This window comes from Bubalus bubalis, chromosome 5, assembly GCF_019923935.1.
Source record: "Bubalus bubalis isolate 160015118507 breed Murrah chromosome 5, NDDB_SH_1, whole genome shotgun sequence".
Classification (NCBI taxonomy): domain Eukaryota; kingdom Metazoa; phylum Chordata; class Mammalia; order Artiodactyla; family Bovidae; genus Bubalus; species Bubalus bubalis.
Window position 1 is genome coordinate 2,615,004 of NC_059161.1, and position 6,155 is coordinate 2,621,158.

General features: G+C 42.9%; 1 long non-coding RNA gene across 1 annotated transcript in view; it reads left to right on the plus strand.

Moving 5' to 3' along the window:
• The window catches only part of LOC123333613, a 100,982-nt gene extending 98,412 nt beyond the window's left edge, over window positions 1-2,570 (plus strand). Inside the window, exon 3 of the long non-coding RNA XR_006551002.1 lies at window positions 2,162-2,570. This is a non-coding gene — a long non-coding RNA (uncharacterized LOC123333613). The remainder of the gene's footprint in view (window positions 1-2,161) is intronic.
• The last annotated feature ends 3,585 nt before the right edge of the window (window positions 2,571-6,155 follow it).

The following is a 6,155-nucleotide window of genomic DNA, read 5'->3' on the forward strand; positions in this document are numbered from 1 at the left end:
TCAAAATTCTCCAATCCAGGCTTCAACAGTACATGAACCAAGAACTTCCAGATGTTCAAGCTAGATTTAGAAAAGGCAGAGGAAGCAGAGATCAAATTGCCAACAACTGTTGGATCATGGAAAAGCAAGAGAACTACAGAAAAACATCTACTTCTGCTTTATTGACTATGCCAAAGCCTTTGACTGTGTGGATCACAACAAACTGTGGAAAATTCTTAAACAGATGGGAATACCAGACCATCTTACCTGCCTCCTGCAAAACCTGTATGCTGGCCAAGAAACAACAGTTAGAACCTGACATGGAATGATGGACTACTTCCAAATTGGGGAAAGAGTCCATTATGGCTGTATATTGTACCCTGCTTATATAACTTATATGCAGAGTACATCCTGTAAAATGCTGGGGTGGATGAAGCACAAACTGGAATCAAGATTGCAGGGAGAAATATCAATAACCTCAGATACACAGATGACACCACCCTTTTGGCAGAAAGCAAAGAGGAAATAAATAGCCTCTTGATGAAAGTTAAAGAGGGGAGTGAAAAAGTTGGCTTAAAACTCAACATTCAGAAAACTAAGATCATGGCATCTGGTCCCATCACTTCATGGCAAATAGATGGGGCAACAATGGGAACAGTGGCAGACTTTATTCCCTGGAGCTCCAAATTCACTGAAGATGGTGACTGCAACCATGAAATTAAAAGACACTTGTTCCTTGAAAGAAAAGCTATGCCCAACCTAGACAGCATATTAAAAAGCAGAGACAGTACTTTGCCACCAAAGGTCCGTCAAGTCAAAGCTATGGTTTTTCCAGTAGTCATGTATAGAGTGAGAGTTGGACTATAAAGAAAGCTGAGCTTCGGAGAACTGATGCTTTTGAACTGTGGTGTTGAAGAAGACTCTTGAGAGTCCCTTGGACTGCAAGGAGATCAAACCAAACTTATAGGAAATCAGTTCTGAATATTCATTGAAGGACTGATGCTGAAGCTCCAATACATTGACCACCTGATGTGAAGAACTGACTCATTGGAAAAGACCCTGATGCTGGAAAAGATTGAAGGCAGGAGGAGAAGAGCATGACAGAGGATGAGACGGTTGGATGGCATCACTGACTTGATGGACATGAGTTTGAGTAAGCTCCGGGAGTTGGTGATGGACAGGGAAGCCTGGTGTGCTGCAGTCTATGGGGTCGCAAAGAGTTGGACATGACTGGGTGGTCCAACTTGGGCCCCCTTCTCTTTGAGGCTTTTGCTTTTGTCAAGCAGAAGTCAGAAATGGCCCTTCCCTGCACTTTATATTATGTAAGACCTCTTTCCTAATACATCTCAATATTAATGGCCTGAGTACTCAAATTGCAGAAAGGCTAAGAAGTATATGGAAAAACAGGTATAAAACCCTGGTTCTTATTTTCATACTTCACTAAATATGACTGAGTTTTAACTATGGGTCATGCTAAGTCTTAACAACATTTTAAGAGAGCTTTATATTTTATAGAATACCTTATTTTCAGCATATATATGATCCTGCAATTCCACTGCTACATATATATGCAAAAATAAAAGTAAAAACATGAATTCCAAAAGATACACACACCTCCGTGTTCACTGTAGCATTATTTATAATAGCCTAAATATAGAAACTACCCAAGTGTCCATGGACAGATGAATGGATAAAGAAGATGTGATGTATACAGACACACGCAGTGGAATACTAGCCATAAAAAAAGAGTGAAATTCTGTCATTTGCAGCAATGTTGCAAATGTTGACGGGCCCAGAAAGTATGTTTCTTAATGAAATAATTCAGATAGGTAAAGATAAATATTGTTTCATTTCTTATATGTGGAAACTAAAAAACAAAAGAAGCAAATGTGTATAACAAACATATATATATATATATATATATATATATATATATATATATATATAAAACGAACCAGTGGATATCAGTGAGGAGAGGAAATAGGGGAGGGGCAAAATATAAGCATAACAGTAAGAGATAGAAACTACTGTGCATAAAATAAACAATCAGACTATATTGTACAGAACAGGGAAATACAGTCATTATTTTGTAATAACTTTAAATGGAACATAATCTATAAAAATATTGAATCATTATGCTGTATACCTGAAAATGACATAATGTAAATCAACTATACTTCAGTTGAACTCCGGGAGTTGGTGATGAACAGGGAGGCCTGGTGTGCTGCAGCTCATGGGGTCGCAAAGAGTCGGACACGACTGAGCGACTGAACTGAACTGAAATGAAGGTAAAGAAAATCTTAAACAATTATGTCTCTTAGGGCTTTTCTCCAAATGACCTTGAACTTTTCTGACTCTGAAAATCAATTTTTTCCAAGTCAGGTCTTTTAACAGCTGGACTCTGCAACTAACAGGTAGAAGGGTGAAGATAAGAAGAGTGGGGGAAGAATAATAAATGGGCCAAAGACCAAATCCTATTTGGCTGCTTTGGTTTCAGCACGGATTTTACTTTATTTTTCTGACTATAGTGTGATGAGACCCTAGCGACCCTTATGAGCAGGTAGAAAGCCTTTATATCTTATTTTCTCTGTGTGCAATATACATCTTCATCAACTCACTTTGTCTGCCAAATATTTGTTCCTCTCAGGATCCTTCCTTCCTCAGGCTGAGTTAGTGGTCTCTTTCCATAGGCTTTCCAAATGCCTTGTCTCATTGTTAGAATGAATCACAAGTTGCATTTATTTCAATAGATGTCTATTTTTATCTTTCTGTCTATTATTGTCTGTTTACAGTTTTTTTGTTTTTTCTTACCATTTTTTTACCTTTGTATTTCTGATGTCTAGTGCAGCACCTGGATGTTCATTAAAGGTTCACTGTGGGGCGGGGGGTGGGGGGGGAAGGGCAGGTAAAGAATAAACTGTGTTCTGTAAAGCTGGGCCGTAAAGTTCATTCATTCATTTTTTAATCTCTGAATAATACTCCATTGTATATATGTACCACAGCTTTCTTATCCATTCATCTGCTGATGGACATTTAGGTTGCTTCCATGTCCTGGCTATTATAAACAGTGCTGCGATGAACATTGGGGTACACGTGTCTCTTTCAATTCTGGTTTCCTTGGTGTGTATGCCCAGGTTCAGGATGGGGAACACGTGTACACCCATGGCAGATTCATGTTGATGTATGGCAAAACCAATACAATATTGTAAAGTAATTAGCCTCTAATTAAAATAAATAAATTTAAATTTTAAAAAAAGTTCATTCATTCAATGAGTCAGTCATCTAAAACTACTCCTTGAGCACCTACTATATGCTAATTAAGCACAGTCTAGGCATTAGCTTTAGTACCGTGAACAAAAGAGAAAAAAAATCCCCATTGAGATTACTTTCTAATAAAGGATGAACATGATAACAAACAGAGAAAATATCAGGTTGTGATCAGTGGTCTGAAGGAAATTAAGCAAAGTGGAGAAATGGGTTGGGGGGGAGGCAGATAGGAGGGTACTGTCTTTTACAGAGTCCAATTCCAAAAGGCCTGACCACCTCACGTAAGACTGTATGTGGGCAGAGACTTGAAGGACTCATGGAAACAGATGATGTGGGTATCGGGGGAGGGGGCCAGGGGGCATTCCATGCCGAGGAAACAACAAATGCAAAGGTTCTGAGGCAAAATGGTACCCACCGTGCTTAAGGGACAGTGGTGAAGCCGTGTCAGCAGAGAAGGGGAGGGCAGCTAGTTATGTCTGGAAAGTCTTTCATGCAGGTATTTAATCTTTGACAAAGGTTTTGGATTTTATTCTAAGTGTGATGGAAGTTTGTCAGAAGGTTCTGGAACATCAGATTGACATGACATAAAGTAACAATTGACATGGCTTTAGTGTTTAATGCCCTGGAATAGGGCTTCCCTGGTAGCTCAGTTGGTAAAGAATCTGCCTGCAATGCAGGAAACCTGGTTCGATTCTTAGGTCAGGAAGATCCACTGGAGAAGGGACAGGCTACCCACTTCAGGATTCTTGGCCTTCCCTGATAGCTCAGTTGGTAAAGCATCCACCTGCAATGTGGGAGACCTGGCTTCTATCCCTGGGTTGGGAAGCTACCCTGGAGAAGGGAAAGGCTACCCACTCCAGTATTCTGGCCTGGAGAGTTCCATGGACTGCATAGTCGCAGAGTCGGACACGTCTGAGCGACTTTCACTTTCAGTGTTTAGAGTATCACTCTGAATGCTGTGGTGGAGAAGCCTGTATAGAGCCGTGGTGGATGCAGGAACCCTGGTTAACCACTGAGACAGTGCAGGAGAGCTGCTGGGGGCTTAGACCTGGGCTTGCCTTGGAAGGAAAGTTATGACCAACCTAGACACCGTATTCAAAAGCAGAGACATTACTTTGCCAACAAAGGTCCGTCTTGTCAAGGCTATGGTTTTTCCAGTAGTCATGTATGGGTGAGTTGGACCATAAAGAAAGCTGAGAGCCAAAGAATTGATGCTTTTGAATTGTGGTGTTGGAAAAGACTCTTTAGAGTCCCTTGGACTGCAAGAAGATCTAACCAGTCCATCCTAAAGGAGATCAGTCCTGGGTGTTCATTGGAAGCTGAAACTCCAATACGTTGGCCACCTCATGTGAAGAGCTGACTCATTTGAAAAGACCCCGATGGTGAGAAAGATTGAGGGCAGGAGGAGAAGGGGACGACAGAGGATGAGATGGCATCACCGACTTGATGGACATGGGTTTGGGTGAACTCTGGGAGTTGGTAATGGATAGGGAGGCCTGGCATGCTGCGGTTCATGGGGTCACAAAGACTCGGACATGACTGACTGACTGAACTGAATTGAGAAGTGGACTGATTCTGGAAGCATCTGGAAGGCAAAGCCCACAGCATTTCCTAACAGAATGGAGTGGATGTTGAGATGCACATCCAGATTAGGGGTGCCTTCAGAATCTGGGGCTTGACTAATTTGGTCAGTGGTCCTGCTCCATCCTGAGAAGAGGATGCAGAGGGCAGAGCTAGTTTGTGGGTGTGGGTGAAAGAGGAGCCTGCTCTGGACAGTGCTCAGGAGGGAAAGCTCTCCTTGACCCTCTGAGGGGCCCTGGCTGGGTCCAAAATTTAAACTGACAGACAGATTAACAGGAGAAAAGTAGATACATTTTAGTAAAATCTTATCTATATGGGAGTCTTCACAAGAGAATGAAGACATGAAGAAGTGGCCAGAGAGGGAAGCTTTTATACCTTCCAGACAAGGAAACAAGCCATTGTGAAGAATTGACAAGACAAAGGCGTTTGCGTGAAGTAGCAGCTAAGGAGATGAAGGTTAGTTTAACAAGGTCTGCTTGTACAAATTTCTTGGTCCGGAATTCCCAGTCCCTGGTGATAAGAAGGTGTCCCTCCTCCTGGTACAGCGATGGGAGCTTTCACATGGGCGTTTGACAACCAGAGGTGCCCGTCTACTTCTGAAGTCCAGAGAAGGGGGGCAGGCTGGTCAGAGTGCCCTTCCTGCTTATGCCATGTGAGGAAATTCTTTCCGTTTAAGGCAGTTGACACACCAAGGTGCCCCATTCGGGAAGCATGGACCCTGTCACCGTGTTTATCCTCAGGTGTCTCTGACATAGAGGTGGGGTGTGGACAGGTGACTACAGGAGTCAGCAGTGGATGGGAGAATGGGAGACCGGAGACGCGGGTCTCGAAGTCATGGGTGGGGTGAGGTTACACAGTGAATCTACACACAGAGATCAAGGGATGTGGCCTGGGCACGTCAGTGTTTTGTCAGAACAAGTGGAAGAGTTGAATGTGTGCTTTCTCCGTCGTGTCTGATTCTTTGTGACCCCATGGACTGCAGCCCATCAGGATCCTCTGTCCTTGGGATTCTTCAGGCAAGAATACTGGGGCAAGAAGAATTCCCTTCTCCAGGGGATCTTCCCGAGCCAAGGACTGAACCCATGTCTCCTGCACTGTGGGCATATTCTTTACCCACTGAGCCATCGGGGAAGCCCCAAGTTGAAGAGGATGGAGAAAAAGGAAAAAGTGTTGCTCCTCTACTGCTGAAGTCCAGGTCGCCAAAGTAGGTAGGAGTTTTCAGATGGTGGTCAGTTCCGTCAAAAGATGCTGAAAGGCAGGTTAGGTTAAAGATGGAGAATTATGGATTGACTTTGGTGATGAAGTGGTCATTGACATAATCAATGTCA